Source organism: Gossypium hirsutum, chromosome A03, assembly GCF_007990345.1.
Source record: "Gossypium hirsutum isolate 1008001.06 chromosome A03, Gossypium_hirsutum_v2.1, whole genome shotgun sequence".
Taxonomy (NCBI): domain Eukaryota; kingdom Viridiplantae; phylum Streptophyta; class Magnoliopsida; order Malvales; family Malvaceae; genus Gossypium; species Gossypium hirsutum.
In genome coordinates this window covers 55,682,138-55,699,438 of record NC_053426.1, presented here as the reverse complement: position 1 = coordinate 55,699,438, position 17,301 = coordinate 55,682,138, and the positions used below count along the sequence as shown (strand labels likewise).

Below are 17,301 nucleotides of genomic sequence, written 5' to 3'. Positions count from 1 at the left end.
CATTTCTACATAAATTTTCTTTTACTTTTCCACTACTTCCATTCACAACATCAAAAGCACCATACTCTTAGCATTTACCTCTTCCTAACCATATGCCATCTAAGTACCCCTTTAGGTAGAAAATTAACATATGGGTTGTAATAAGACATTGGCTACTAACTAGATTTTCACAAGAATTTAGTAAAAGTAACATAAATCCTACCTTAATCAACCCCTTTGAGTTGGCCGAATGTCTAGAGCATTTCTTCTTTCCTTCTCCTAACTCAGGACAATTGCAAGAAAAGAAAGAAGATGAATACTCCCTCTTCCTTCCTTATTTTATTCATCTTTCTTTTTAATTCCTTTCTTTACTTTATTTTAATTCTAACTAATAAAAGAATTGCATTGAAATTCAACCTAGTGGATGGGCATCATGGCTTGGCCGGCCACTACTTTGGTTTTTGGGCAATTTGACATGCAAACCCAAGTTTCCTCACTTTGTTATTATTTGGTCCTTACATATCCCCCTATCATATTTTCTTAAGTTCTCAACTAAGTCAATCACATGAAATTCACATTCATAAGTCTAAATTAAAACATCAAATTTTCACACATGCACTAATACACATAGAGGATATGCAACCAAATTTTTAAATAAATTTTGGGACTCGGTCTTGTGGCCTCGAAACCACATTCCGACTAGGGTCGAATTAGGACTGTCACAAGAAGAAAGATGGGTCAATAAGAATGTGTATCGACTATCGACAGCTCAACAAGGTTACAATAAAGAATAAGTATCCATTGTTGATAATAGATGATTTGTTTGATAAGTTGAAAGGAGCAATAGTGTTTACAAAGATTGATTTGAGATCTGGTTATTATCAGTTGCGAGTTAAAGATTCAGATGTGCCCAAAATTGCGTTCAGAACGATGTACGGACATTATGAATTTCTTTTATGCCTTTGGACTAACTAATACTCCGGCCATTTTTATGGATTTGATGAATCGAATCTTTAGACCGTATTTAGACAAATTTGTTGTTGTATTCATTGATGACATTTTGATCTATTCTCGAGATGAGTCTGAGCATGCTGAACACTTGAGGATTGTCTTGCAAACATTGAGAGATAAGAAACTGTATGCTAAATTCAGTAAGTGTGAGTTTTGGCTCTGTGAAGTTGGATTTTTAGGGCATATTGTCTCGGTGGATGGCATTCGAGTTGATCTGAGCAAGATTTCTACAGTTATTGACTGGAAACCACCTAGAAATGTATTTGAAGTTAGAAGTTTTATGGGGTTAGCCAGTTACTATCTATGCTTTGTAAAAGGGTTCTCGATGATCGCTACACCGATGACCAGACTGCTACAGAAACATGTAAAGTTTAAATTGTCCGAGAAATGTCAACAGAGTTTAATCAATTGAAAGCATTGTTAACTGAGGCACCAATGTTTGTTCAACCTGCTGAGTAAAGAATTTTTAATTTACAGTGACGCGTAATTGAATTGTTTGGGTAGTGTGTTGATGCAAGAGGGAAAAGTGATAGCTTATACTTCCAGGCAGTTGAAGCCGCATGAAAAGAACTATCTGACGCATGATTTAGAATTGGCCGTTATAGTTTTTGCATTGAAAATTTGGTGTCATCATTTGTACATTGAAAAATGTCACATCTTTACTGATCATAAAAGGTTAAAGTATATTATGACAACGGAGATGACTCGAGCTACTAAAAGATTATGAGTTTGTAATTGATTATCATCCGGGGAAAGCAAATGTAGTCATGGATGCTTAAAGTAGAAAAAAAAGTTTTCCCTTGAGAGCAATGAATACACAATTAACATTATCTGATGATGGTTCGATTTTAGCTGAGTTAAGGGCTAAACTAGTGTTTCTTCAAGAAATTTGCGAAGCTCAAAAATGTGATAGTGAATTGCAAGCTAAAAGAGTGCAATGCGAGTCGACTAATGATTCAGAGTACCAAATCGGATCCGATGATTGTTTGATGTTCTAAGATAGAATTTGCGTACCAAGAAATTCCGAGCTTATTTAGAAAATTTTGCATGAAGCACATAGTACATGCCTATCTGTTCATTTTGGAAGTACTAAAATGTATAATGATTTGAAATAACTGTATTGGTGGTCAGGTATGAAACAAGACATTTCTGAGTTTGTATCGAAATATTTGATTTATTAGCAAGTGAAAGCCAAGCATCAAGTGCTTTCAGGTTTCCTTCAGCCTGTGACAATACTAGAATGGAAATAGGATAAAGTGACTATAGATTTCATATCGGGATTACCCCTGTCTCAAAAGAAGAAAGACGCAATTTGGGTTGTTGTTGATCTATTGACAAAATCTACACATTTCATCCCGGTACGTACTGACTATTCACTCGATAGATTAGCTGAATTGTACATTGCGAGATCATTAGATTGCACAGGGTGCCAATTTCGTATTTTGGATAGAGATCCGAGGTTTACATCACAATTTTGGAAGAAATTGCAAGAAGCTTTGGGTACGAAGTTGAATTTTAGTACAACTTTTCATCCGCAAACTGATGGATAGACTGAGTGAGTAATTTAAGTCCTCGAAGATATGCTCCGATGTTATGTTTTAGAGATTGAATGCCATTGGTTGAATTCACGTATAATAATAGTTTTCAATCAAGTATAAAAATGGCACTGTACGAAGCTTTGTATAGTCGTAAATGCCAAACACCATCGTATTGGACTAAGCTTAGCAAGAAACAGATTCACGGGGTTGATTTGGTTAGAGAAACCGAAGAGAAAGCGAAAGTAATTCACAACTGTTTGAAAGCAGTTTCAGATGGACAGAAATCGTATGCGGATTTGAAATGAAAAGACATTGAATTTCAGATCAGTGACAAAGTGTTCTTGAAAGTATCTCCATGGAAGAAAATACTTCGTTTTGGTCGCAAAGGCAAATTGAGTTCGCGATTCATCGGGTCGTATGCGATTATTGAATGAATAGGGCCAGTGACATATCAACTAGTGTTACCTATTGAGTTAGAAAAGATTCACAACATGTTTCATGTATTGATGTTGCACTGATATGGAACTGATCCATCCCATGTGATTTCTCTATCAGAATTGGAAATTCAACCCGATTTGACGTACAACAAAGAACCGATCAGAATTCTATCACGTGAGGTTAAAGAGTTGAGAAATAAATGCATAGCTTTGGTGAAAGTTTTGTGGGAACGACACGGTGTCAAAGAGGCAACCTGGGAGCTCAAGGAAGCTATGAGAAAATAGTACCCTCACCTATTCACTGGTAAGATTTTCGGGGACGAATATCCCTAAGGGGCAGAGTTGTAACAGCCCGTTTTTAGTCAAATCGGAATAGTGGTTTCGAGACCACAAATATAAATTGAAAATATTTATTTTATTATTAGTTTAATGCTTATAGCATGATTGAGTGATTATATGAAAATTTCATTAAGAAATTTTATTGTTTAAGTGGTCAATTTGAGAAAAATGACTAAATCACGTAATGTGTAAAAGTGAAGTTCTATTAGTTAAAAGTGTCTAATAGCTATAGAACCTTAAAGTAAAGGCCCTTAAGTGGTAATTAACCCATTTGAAAGGTAGTGGATGATATTGGAGTAGTATTAGGTGTAATAACTAATGTTTTTAAAGGTTAAATTTGGAAATTTATAATTAAAGATAAAATAAATAAAATCAAAACCTTTTATCATCTTTTAGTTTCTTCTTCAACCGAATATTAGAGGGAAAACTCCATTTTTGAACACTCAACATTCAGCCAAGCTCATTTGTGCAATTGTAAGTCTATTTTTGTTCCCTTTTTAATGATTTTTACATTTTTGAGATTGTTGTAACTAGTACTAGCCAGCCCAGGGACTATTTTGCAAAATTGTTAAAGATTTTGAATGATTACATTGATGAATATATGTGTATTTTGAAGTTTCTTGATAGATTATGAATGCTTGTTGATAGATATATAAGTTTTGTTAATTGATTTTTAGTGAAATTGCAAAATAGGGATTAAATTGAGAAATGTTGAAAATTTGTAGATAAAATGTGAAATAAATGGAAAATATGGGCTTCTAGGGGCATAATAGTAATTCAGCTAAGCATGGGTGTTTTGAAATTTGCATGAATTTTTTATTTTGTGTAATAAGGACTAAATTGTAAAAATGTGAAAGTTTAGGGGCAAATGTGTAAAATAACCCTAATGTGTTTTTTGGATTAAATTGAATAGATAGATGATTAAATAAGTTAATTTTGAATATATTTAGATCAAGAAAAGTAGAATTCTGATCTAGATCGGGGAAAAACGAAAGTTATAGACTAAACGACTTATTTCATCGTTTGCACATTCGAGGTAAATTTGTATGTGATAAATTTCAATACAAATGTATTTCATATGATTTGATATTTCATAAATTACGAATACGAGGCTGTGGATATGAACGATAGTGATTCGATGATGATTCGACATTCGAAATCTTGGTTGAACCTTAAGAATAGTTTAGGATATTAGTGACATGTCATTAGGGGATACATTGAGTTGGCTTCGGGCCATGATATACCATTTCAGGTGCAAGTTATACTGATTTGGCTTCGAGCCATGCATATCGGCTATTTTGGCTTCAGGCCATGATATCAGTACTTCAGAGATAAGTTACCTTGATTTGGCTTCGGGCCATGATATAGGTACTTATCGTGTGAAAACCTTGAGTATCCGACTTCTATTCTGAATGGTTCAACGGGTAAATGAAAGACAAGAATGTGTATGTGATTAGTACAAGATGTTAGCATAAACCATATTAGCTTTGATTCGAAGAAATGGTTCAGAAAGTATATATTTTGTAATTGAGTAATTGAGAGGTTTGTTAGTTGATGTGAATTCTTATACTTATGATCAATTGTTGAATTATGTGTTTATGATTATATCAAATTTATGTCAGACGAGCTTACTAAGCTTTATAGCTTACATCGTTTATTTTTCTATGTTTTATAGTGAATTCAAAGATAGCTTGGATTCAAGGATTGTCGGAGACATCGTCACACTATCTACCTATCTCTTGGTATCTATGAACTTTGGTATTTTAAGTATATTGCATGTATAGAGACTTTGGTCATTTTAGTTATGACTTGATAATGATTTTGGCCAAATGAATTGGCTTGTAAATGTATATGTTTTGGTATGTATATAAATAGTCATGAGTGATGGCTTATTTTGGTCTATTATGGTATGGTTGAAATATATATATATGACTATACTTTGTAAAATGTGTTAAATGATTAAGGTTAGATTTACGAGACTTGTTCTGAATAGGTAAATTGAATGACAATAGGTGATGGTTTGTGAATTGGTATGTTTGTGGAATTGAGCATATTAATGCATATTTGTAAATGGTTATTTTGATGTTTTGAGAAAACAAGTATTGGTATGAATTTAAATGGCCATAACCCCACACCCAAGCCTTACGCCGGGACGGAATACGAGGCGTTACCACACTTAATCATGTCCATACAATCATGTCGATGTCATTAAGACTTGGTCAAATTAAAAACTTTTATTAACTTTGTTTAAACTCCTTAATATGGGCCTAAGAGGCCCCAGACATTAATTGGAAAATGTTTGAAACCAACCCGGGTCCTTTAACTAACCTTAGAAAAATAACTCTTAAAACAGGGCACATGCCCGTGTGGTCATTATAACATGGTCGTGCTGATGGCTCCTGTGACACACATGGCCTAAGCATCTAGGGACACGCCCGTGCCCCATGCCCGTGCTCTAAATTCGAACCTACTAGGTTTTTCACACAGCCTGGCACACGCCCGTGTCTATAGCCTGTGCCCCTCACACAGCCATGACACGCCCGTGTCTTAGCCCATGTCTAAAATCCTTGACATTCTATTTCTGGCGTCAGCATCCAATTTAGGGCACACGGCCAAGTCACTCGCCCATGTCCCAAGGCTGTGTCCTCCACATGGTCGTGTCTCCGCCCGTATGTTTACTACCATGCATACTGACTTGTAAAATTAACGTGCAGGGGACACACGGTGCAACACCCCTTACCCTTATCCAAGGCCGGAACAGAGTACGAGGCATTACCAGACTTAATAATACACATTGACGAAAACCGGGCCATAAAATTTCATTTAATTCAAAACTTTTCGAACACATGCATAACAAACAAAGCTAACTATATCATCACATCAAAACATAGGACATGGCACGATTAATTAAACTTATAAACCACAATGGATAAGGACCACATCTCATGATTTTATACGATAACTCAATGCAGACTGATACGTATGGTCAAAATAATAATAAAAATACATATCACAAACCAACTTCCTATACATGCCACTCACTTGATATTTCTAATATTTGAATTAATTTTTCCAAAAATGATAGTTTGATAGTGTGATTTTGCCTCCAACGATCTCCAACCCCGAGCTGACCTGCCAATACTAAAGAAATGGAGAGGATGGGTAAGCTTTACGCTTAGTAAGTTCATATGAAAATAATAAGCAATTACTACCATGCTTTTCAAGATAAAACACTATAATTGTACAATTACACATATTCAGGACAGGCTGTTTTCTGGAGTTACAGTTACTAAATCATTCATATCTGAAGTTGAAAAACTTCAAATTTAGTTTTGTTAATTTTTGTTGAAACTAGATTCATATATATTTATCCCATAAAATTTCCAGAATTTTTGGTTTCGTCAATTAGTACAGTTTATTAGTTAAAGTCTCCCCTGTTTCAGAGTATGACTACTCTGACCTCTGTGCACTACGAACCAAATTTCTCCCTGTACAAAATTCCAACGACCATGCAGTTTGTTTCCCTTAAAAATAGACTCAATAAGGAAACCATCCATGTAAGTTATGACTCTTAATAATATTCTTACAATTTATGGTGAATTTCTAACTTCAAAATAGGGAATCTCGAATTCATTCGGACCCTGTTTCACAAGAATTCAAATATCACGCAATATAGAATTCTTTTGCTTCCCTGTTTCTTTCATGTGAAAATAGACTCATTAACCTTTATTTTCATATATCATTTGCATTTTTATTCAACTTTCAAAATTTTTAGTGAATTTTCAAAGTCATGCAACTACTGCTGCCCAACACTGTTTTACCACTAAAATTCATTCTTACATAATTCCACTTAATCCATTTTGTCTTATCGAAATTCACCCAATTATCGAGCACATTGCTCATAATTTTTCATAAACATATACCAACACTTATTCATCATATAATCATGTTCAATTTTATTTTTACTTAATCAATTTTCCCGTTGAACTCTTCGGAATAATAACTGATACTCAATTGCCTGCACATATTTTCACACTTGTAGCCAAAGCTATCTAGTACGCATAGTAGCCTACACATAGTACTACACATGCGACCAATTATCCGGTACACGTAGTAGCCTGCACTTAGTACTACACACGTGACCGATTATCCGGAACACGTAGTAGCCTGCACTTAGTACTACACACGTGACCTAACCATCTGATACACGTAGTAGCCTGCACTGAGTACTACACACGTGATCACAGTTTTCGGGTACGCATAGTAGCCTGCACTTAGTACTACACATGCGACCTCACAATAGATCATTCGTATCATTTTTATTCCGAAGGTTCAATCGGGAAATTCCTCACTTTTTAACATTTTACTAAATTGTTCGTAATCAATTTAAATTCATAATTTACATCAAATAACCATTTGATAGGCAGCCACATTTCATATGATATCAAAATATAATAACATAAAAAGAATCGATAGATTATTTATATACGAATTTACTCGAAGTGTCGATCTCACTATCCATAGTACCAATTGTCCATTCATAGTATAATAAGACACAACTCAAATATCAAATTAGCTTTTAAGAATTTACATAATATATATCACATATTTCATATATCACTTGTCATGTATCTTCATTTTCTTGCATTTCATGTAACATTCTTTCATGTCATATTTCCACATCATAAACACCATTCCATCAACTTTTCCAATATATTAAATCATAAAATATATGCAATAATATTAAGAAATATAATTCAAACATAACATTGCATTATTATTATACGAACTTACCTCGATCCAGAAACAGCAATTTACCATTTTAGTCCACAACCTTGTATTTTCCAGATTTAAGCCCGAATCTCGATTTCCTTCATCTATAATATCACATTTAGCCTAATAATTAGTCACACTATTCATGCGGGTCCAAAAATCATATTTTTAAAAATTTTCATTTTGACCCCTAAACTTTTGCATATTTGCACTTTTTCCCCAAGGTTCAGAAATTAAACTTCATCATATTTTCTTATGTTTTATGACATGATGATCACTTTTCCCTTCTATGGCAACATCAAATTCTCACTCTAACATGTACTTATGACTATTAGGTATTTTTACCGATTAAGCCCTTTTGGTCGTTTTTACTTAAAATCGAGTAGCACAAGTTGTCTAACATAATTTAAAATCTCATATTCTATAATAAAACACCAAAATACACAAATTTCACCTATGGGTATTTTTCCAAATATAAACCCTAGGTTGAATTATTGCTAGCATAAGCTAAATCAAGTTACCGGGACTCCAAAAACGTAAAAATCATTAAAAACGAGGCTAGAACGGACTTGCAATCGAGCTTGGAAGTTGGAAAACCTAGCCATAGAGTCTCCCTTGGTATACACATCTATGGTGAAGAAGATGAGCAAAATTGGCTTTTAATTTTGTATTTTAATTCATTTTACCCCTAAATGACCAAAATGCCCTTACTACTAAACTTTCCGAAAATTCCATTCATGTCCAATATTTTTCCATAAACTTTGAAATTGGTAAAATTGCTATTTAAGACCTCTTAATTAATATTTCAAAGCAATTTCATACTAGAAACTTCTAGAATGCAAGTTTTGCAACTTATTCAATTTAGTCCCTAACTTCAAATTAAGCACTTTATGCATAGAATTTCTTCACGAAATTTCACACAATCATGCAATCATATCATAGACCTCAAAATAATCATAAAATAATTATTTCTATCTTGAATTTGTTGTCACAAAACTACTATTCCGATTAGGCCCTAATTCGGGATATTACACACGGTCGAACAACATGCCCGTGGGGCTGACCGTGTGTTACACATGGCCTAGACACACACCCGTGTATCTACTCGTGTGTACAAAATAAGGCTACTTACCAAGCCTTTTTGCCACCCTTACTTGCACTAACCTATATAATCTCTAACATGGCAAATCCACACAATAATACAAGGTCTAATCAGCCACACAAGGCATTATCTCATTCATGCAATTTACTCATTCATGAAAATATCATCATTAGCATATATCAATAATGAACATTAGCCATTATCCAAGGCTTTATACAAAATGAAGGGATTCATACTAAGCCAACACATTTGGCCAATATAACATTGACAGAAAACTCTAATGTCTAAGCCCTATACATGCAATATTCAAAATAATAAAACCAACTATACCAAGTGCTTCGGTTGATAGTGTGATTGATGCCTTCGACGTTCAATGATCCTCGAGCTAATTAGGAGGCACTATAAGAAAATGGAAAAGAGAGGGAGTAAGCATAAAGCTTAGTAAGTTGCTTGCAAATAAATATAACAACGACTTTACCATTCATCATCATGCTCATAATATAGGCATAAGCACAACTTATTCATCACTATCCAATACAATTTACATAGCATATATTGAGCTCGCATCTTATACATTTCAAATAGGTACCTGTACCACTCACAACATGGTTATACTTTTCTCGTTTAACTTAAACTGTAACTCACACCGTTGAACCATTTGGAATTCTATGGGATATTCACTAAGCCTCAAACATAGGGTATAATGCCGATGCCATGTCCCAGACATGGTTTTACACTGGTTCATCCATTAATTCGATGCCATGTCCCGAACATGGTCTTACACTAACTATCAAAATCAAGGTCGACACCATGTCCCAAACATGGTCTTACACTAGCTCTCACATATTTGTGCCGATGCCATGTCCTAGACATGGTCTTACACTAACACCTCTATATGTGTCGATGCCATGTCCCAAACATGCTCTTACACTAACACATCTCGTAGCCGATGCATGTCCTAGACATGCCTTACACTGGCTTACATCTCAAGGCCGATGCATGTCTTAGACATGTCTTACACTGGCTCTCGTCTCCATGCCGATGCCATGTTCTAGACATTGTCTTACATTAGCTCTCATAACTGACCCAAATGTCATGGCATGAATATTCGATTTATTCCTAAGGTTCAAACGAGAGTTCTACTATCTTAATATTCATCATACATAATCATTTCCACAAACAAGCAATTTATGCTATATAAATTCAAACACATATAATAACGATGTAGTTGTATTATTTACATACAACTTACCTCAGTACTCAAAATGTGGTGACCAGTTGATTTAATCTACTTGCTTGGCCTTCCCCCGGTCTAGGTTCAAATTTTGTATTTCTTGATATGAAATGGCAACATTTAGTCATTTAATCATCAATTAAATCTAAACACTCAATAATTTATGATTTGGGCAAAATGACCATTATGCCCTTAAACTTTCACAAAATGACTATTTTACCCTTAGACTTTCACAAAATGACTATTTTACCCCTAGACCTAAAAATCAATTTTTATCGAGTTTCCTTATTAGTCAAGCCTAACTGACCATTTATCTCTCTTATGACAACCCCAAATTTCCAATATTTCACAGCATTCTATCTATTTTACAAACTTTACAAAATGGTCCTATTAGGGTTTTCATGAGAAGTCCCTTCACAAAAGTTGTTTATTTCACAACCATGATTCATTTTCTTCCATAAAATTTTAGAAAACAACATGAAAACTCTCATGGAAAAACCCTAGACTTGTTAGAAAGCTCATGTTGTAAGGATCTCAAAAGTACAAAAATATTCAAGAAAAGCCCTCAAAATCACTCACTTGCAAAGGCTTTAAGTTTCTGAAAATTTTCAAGTTTCGATGGTCATTTTATTGGAGGAAAAATTGTTGGAGAAGAAGGAGAAAAGCAAAAAAAGATGATAGCCTTTTTCTTAGGTTTTATTTTAATCAATTTAGGCCACCTAACTTTGACTTTCTCATCCTTTTTTGTCCCTATGGCCGACCACCTCTTTTTTAAGAGTCTATTTGCCCTTTAAGGACCCCCAATTTTGGTTCTCTAGCTATTTAACACCCTTAGCTATCAAAATAGGACTTTGCACTTTATGCAATGTAGTCCTTTTTCACGATTGGGCTCACAATCGCTAAAATTAATTCACCAAAAATTTTCACGTACTTATATAATCATGCTATAACACATAAAATAATATTAAAAATAATTTCTCTATCCTCAGATTAGTGGTCCCGAAACCACTGTTCTGACTGGGCCCAAAATCGAGCTGTTACAATTCACCCCTCTTAGGGATTTTCATCCCCAAAAATCTTACCAGTGAATAGATTCGGGTATTCGTCTCTCACAGTCTCCTCGGGTTCCCATGTGGATTCTTTGACTCCATGTCTATGCGATAATACTTTAACAAACGCAATACTCTTATTCCTCAATTGTTTTATTTCTTGAGCCAAAATCTTAACCGGCTCTTCGTCATAAGTCATGTCCGAGCTAATCTCAACCTCTGTCGGCAAGATCACATGCGAGGGGTCCAAACGGTAGTGACGTAACATAGATACATGGAATACATTGTGTATCTTTTCTAACTACGATGGCAACGCTAATCGGTATGCTACCAGTCCAATTCTTTCAGTCAGCTCATAAGGTCCAATAAACCGTGGACTTAATTTGTCTTTCCTTCCGAATCGAAGAACCTTCTTCCACAGGGATATGTTCAAAAACACTTTATCTCTGACTTGAAACTCGATCTCTTTTCATTTCAAATCCGTATAGGATTTTTGTCTATTCGAAGCAGCCTTTAAATAGTCACGAATCACCTTAACTTTCTCTTCGGTCTCTTTAACTAAGTCAATCCCGTGTTTCTGATTCTCTCTCAGCTCGGTCCAATACAAGGATGTTCGACAATTATGCCCGTACAAAGCCTCATAAGGCACCACTTTCAGACTTGATTGATAACTATTGTTGTAGGCGAATTTGACCAGCGGTAAATACTTTTCCCAACTCCCTTGGAACTTGAGAATACAACACCGCAACATGTCTTCTAAGGTCTAAATCACCGTTTCTGACTGACCGTCGATTTGGGAGTGAAAAGCCGTGCTAATATTCAATTTTGTCCCCAAAACCTCTTGCAACTTCCTCCAAAGCCGCGACGTAAACCTCAGGTCTCTATCCAAAATAATCGACAAGGGCACTCCATGAAGTCTCACAATCTCAGAAACATATAGATCACCCAATTTCTCAAGGGAATAATCAGTATGCACTGGTATAAAATGTGCCGACTTAGTAAGTCTATCAACAACTACCCAAATCAAATCCTTTTTCCTTGATATTAAAGGCAACCCTGACATAAAACCCATTCTTACTCAGTCCCACTTCCACTCAGAAACCATCACAAGCTGAAGTAAACCTGAGGGTACTTGGTATTGGGCCTTCACTTGTTGACAAACTAGACACTTAGAAACAAACTCAGAAATGTCTCTTTTTATCCCCGACCACCACTATATTTTCTTCAAGTTGTTATACATCTTTACACTACCCAGATGGATAAACAAGCAACTACTATGTGCCTCTCATAAAATCCTCTGAATAAGCTCATTATCCTTAGGTACACAAAGTCTATCTTCATACATCAAGCATCCGTCAGTAATAATCCAAAAATCTGATTCAACACCCAACTCACATTGAGTTCTCTTGGCTTGCATTTCACCGTCATTATTTTGAGCTTCACCAATTTCTTGGAGAATCGTCGGTCTAGCCTTTAATTCTGCTAGAACTAAACCATCCTCTGACAAGGCCAATTGGGCATTCATTTTTCTCAAAGAAAATAAAGATTTTCTACTCAATGCATCGGTGACCATGTTCACCTTTCCTGGGTGGTAGTCGATAATCAACTCATAATCCTTTATCAACTCTAACCACCGCCGTTGCTGTAAATTCATCTCTCTTTGAGTCATTAAATAATTTAGACTCTTATGGTCAGTAAATACTAGGCATCTCTCGCCATACAAATGGTGCCTTCAAATTTTCAACGTAAACACAATAGCGACTAACTCTAAATCGTGCATCGGGTAGTTTCTCTCGTGTGGCTTTAGCTATCTCGAGGCATAAGCTATTAACTTGCCTTCTTGCATAAGCACACACCCCAATCCATTCAAAGAGGCGTTGCTATACACAACAAACTCTGTTGGTATTTCTCTAACCATTTGAACTTGACATATTTTTGTAAAAACCTTGTCATCGGAGTGGTTATCATAGAGAATCGATTCACAAATCTTCTGTAGTATCCAACCAAACCCAGAAAGCTTCTAACTTTTGTCACATTCCTCGGTGGTTTCCACTCAACGATGGCCGAGATCTTACTCGGGTCAACTCTGATCCCGTCACTAGACACAATGTGTCCCAAGAATCTGACCTCCCGTAGCTAGAATTTGCTCTTCGTGAACTTAGCATATAACTACTTATCTCTCAAGGTTTGTAGAACCTTTCTCAAATGCTCTGCATGTTCACTCTCATCACTTGAGTAAATCAGTATGTCGTCGATAAAGACGACTACGAACTTATCTAAATACAGTCAGAAAATAAGGTTCATTAAGTCCATAAAAACTGACGGGCCATCTGTTAAGCCAAAGGGCATGACAAGGAACTCATAGTGGCCATACCTCGTCTGAAAAGTAGTTTTTGGTACATCTTGCTCCTTAACCCTTAACTGGTAGTAGCCTGACCTTAAGTCTATCTTAGAAAACATTGTGGCTCCCTTCAACTGATCGAACAGATCAATGATTCTTGGCAAGGGATATTTGTTCTTCACAGTCACCTTGTTGAGCTGCTTGTAATCTATACATAACCTTATCGACTAGTCTTTCTTCTTCACAAAAAGTACCAGAGCACCCCACGGGGAAAAACTCAGCGTTGCAAAACCCTTATCATTTAGTTCTTGCAACTGTACTTTCAACTCTTTTAACTCTGTAGGAGCCATCCTATACGAAGCGATCTAGATAGGTGATGTATCAGAGACTAACTCGATACCAAACTCAACTTCTTTGGTTGGAGGCAATCTGGTTAATTGCTCCAGAAACACATCTGTAAATTCACATACCACTGGTACCGATTCAATCTTCAACTCATACATTTGAGTATTCAGCACAAAAGTGAGATAAGCTTCACACCCTTTTCTACAGTCATAGACTGATAAACCATAATATATACATATTTTTACCCCATGCTTGGCATATTTTTGGAAGTATTATCATAAAATTTAATGAATTTGATGCTTTAATCCTTTAATTTCATGATTGATACACAGGATAGCTTAGGATAGCAAAAAAGTAAGAAACAGGCCAAAAATGGACAAGTTGGGCTGAATTTAGTGTTCCACACGGCCTAGGCACTTCAACACAGGTAATCCACAAGCCCGTGTGTCACACACGGATAGGCCACATGCCCATGTGTCATGTCCATGTCAACATTAAACCAAGTCAGAATTACACGCAGCCTGAACACCATCACAGAGGCGTGCCACACGGTCGTGTCCCTGTCGAGCCCAAGTCTAATTCTACTCGGAAAAGGCTAATTTTAGGAAATTTTGGGCATTCCAAAGTCTATATAAACACCCTAGAAGAGGATCAAAGGGGACACGCAGAGAAGAAGGTAGAAAATACTCAAAAATAGCCATCGGAATCAGCTCGGAAACAGGACCTACTTCAAGACTGAAGATCTCCATTCAATTTCCTTAGAAGTTATTTGGGTTTCTTTATGTTTCGTTGTTTTCCCAATTTTGAGATGTTTTCCATTATTATGAACTAAACTCCCCAAATACCTATGGGAGAAGAAACCTAAGGCGGATCTTATTACTATTTGAATTATATGATAAATACTTGTTCTTATTCTTTGTGAGATTTCATCCTTGTTTTAATATTTCAGGATATTAATTTAGGTTTTGATGTGCTTATTCAGCAGAGCAAAAGTCCCTATTTAAAAGTAGATCATCCATAATTAAGTGGAGTTGCATGCAATCTTAGATATAGGACGACATAAATCTGCTGGATTAGAGTCAAATCTATTAAAGGAATCTATAGATCGAGTTAATACGACAATAGGGGTTTTAATTAGAAAGAGATTTCAATTAATCAACCTAGAGTTAGTTGTTCTTAGTCTCGAGAGAAATATTAACATAAATCAGGGATTTCTACGGATTAAGTCAAGTAAATAAATCGTCTAATTCAGAAGTGATAAGTAAAGTCTAGGTGGATTTTTCCTTGGGTATTGTCTTCTCCATCAATTTTCTAAAAGTATTTTCCAATTTTTTATCTCTGTGGTAATCTTAGTTAATTAGATAATTAGTCTTAGTTTAAAACATTCTCTTAATTGTTAGGCTAGATAGTAAAAAGATAGCAATTACTAGTACTTTTAGTCCTTGTGGATACGATATTTCTGGTCTCACCATAACCATACTACTGTTTGATATGTGCACTTGCCTTAGTCAAATAAAAATTTAGTTTAGCGACCATCAACTTTTTGGCGCCGTTTCCGGGGACTAAGATATTAGAAAAGCTTGATTTTTATTACTTTAGCCATTTTTACTTTTATTGCAATTTACTTTTTGTTTTTAAGTTTAATTTTTCTTTTCTAAATTTTTCTTTTTAATTGCTTTTGGCAGGTGTCTCTAGTTTATAACTAGGAGGAACTCGTCGGGACCTTTGTTTTTTGATAGTGAGATCAAGAGCACAGCTTACAGAAACCGAAGAGAAATAAGGCAAAGTCTACAATACATAGAGGAAGAGTGAGAGGACGATATCCATACTACAACCGAGGAGATGGTGATGATTAGAATAATCTGCTACCTCCTGTGGTTGCTGCAAATCCAGTAAATCAGGATCCTACTCCTCGTACTATAAATCAGGATCCTACTCCTCGTACTATGTATGATTATGCTAAGCCTACTTTAATAGGAACTGAATCGAGTATAGTTAGACCTGCTATTGGTGCAAATAATTTTGAACTGAAACCTAACACGATTCAAATGATACAATAGTTTGTTCAGTTTGATGGTTTGTAAGATGAGGATCCAAACACTCATTTAGCAAATTTTTTGGAATTCTGCAGCACCTTTAAGATGAATGACATTTCTGATGATGCCATTCGCCTTCGGTTGTTTCACTTTTCATTAAATAATAAGGCTAAATAATGGTTGAAATCGTTACCACGAGGGTCAATCACTACTTGGGAACAAATGACCCAAAAATTTTTACTTAAATATTTTTCACCGGCTAAAATGGCTAAATTGAGGAATGATATCTCTTCTTTCATGCAGATGGATTTAGAAACTCTTTATGATGCATGGGAGAGATACAATGACTTATTGAGAAGGTGCCCTCACCATGGCTTACCTTTATGGCTACAGGTTCAAACTTTCCACAATGGCTTGAACCCCTCAATGAGACAAATGGTCGATGCAGCAGTAGGTGGAACCTTAAATAATAAAACACCTGAGGAAGCTTATTAGTTCATTGAAGAGATGTCATTGAATAATTATCAGTGGCAAGTCATGAGGATAAAGCCTAATAAAGTAGCCGGTGTTTTCAACCTCGACGCGGTTACCATGTTATCAAACCAGGTAGAGCTCTTAAATAAAAAGATTGATGGCTTATGTGTCTCGACACATGTACATCCATTGATGCAATGTAGTACAAATGGAGGAGGAATGAATAATACAGAATGCCTAGCCTACGACCCTAGCACTACAAGTGAACAAGTCAACTATATGGGTAACAATTTTAGACCTCAGAATAACCCCTATAGTAACACTTACAATGCAGCTTGGAGGAACCATCCCAACTTCTCTTGGGGTGGTCAAGGCAATCAAAGACCACAACCCCCTCCAGGGTTTCAACCACCTTACCAGCATGAAAAGAAGCCGAACCTCGAGGAGATGTTAACAAAATTCATCTCGGTGTTAGAAACACGTTTCCAAAACACTGAAGCAATGCTTAAAAATCAGCAGGCATCGATTCAAGGTCTAGAAACTCAAATAGGATAGCTTGTTAAGTTGATCTCTGAACGACCACAAGGTGGCCTACCAAGTAACACTGAATCTAACCCAAGGGAGCAACTTCATGCCATTACTG

General features: G+C 35.8%; 1 non-coding gene across 1 annotated transcript; it reads right to left on the bottom strand.

Moving 5' to 3' along the window:
* Nucleotides 1-16,454: 16,454 nt before the first annotated feature.
* LOC121226154 (small nucleolar RNA R71) lies at nucleotides 16,455-16,561 on the bottom strand. Its single transcript, XR_005924029.1, has one exon. It is a non-coding gene; the product is annotated as a small nucleolar RNA R71 (small nucleolar RNA).
* Between the last annotated feature and the right edge of the window lie 740 nt (nucleotides 16,562-17,301).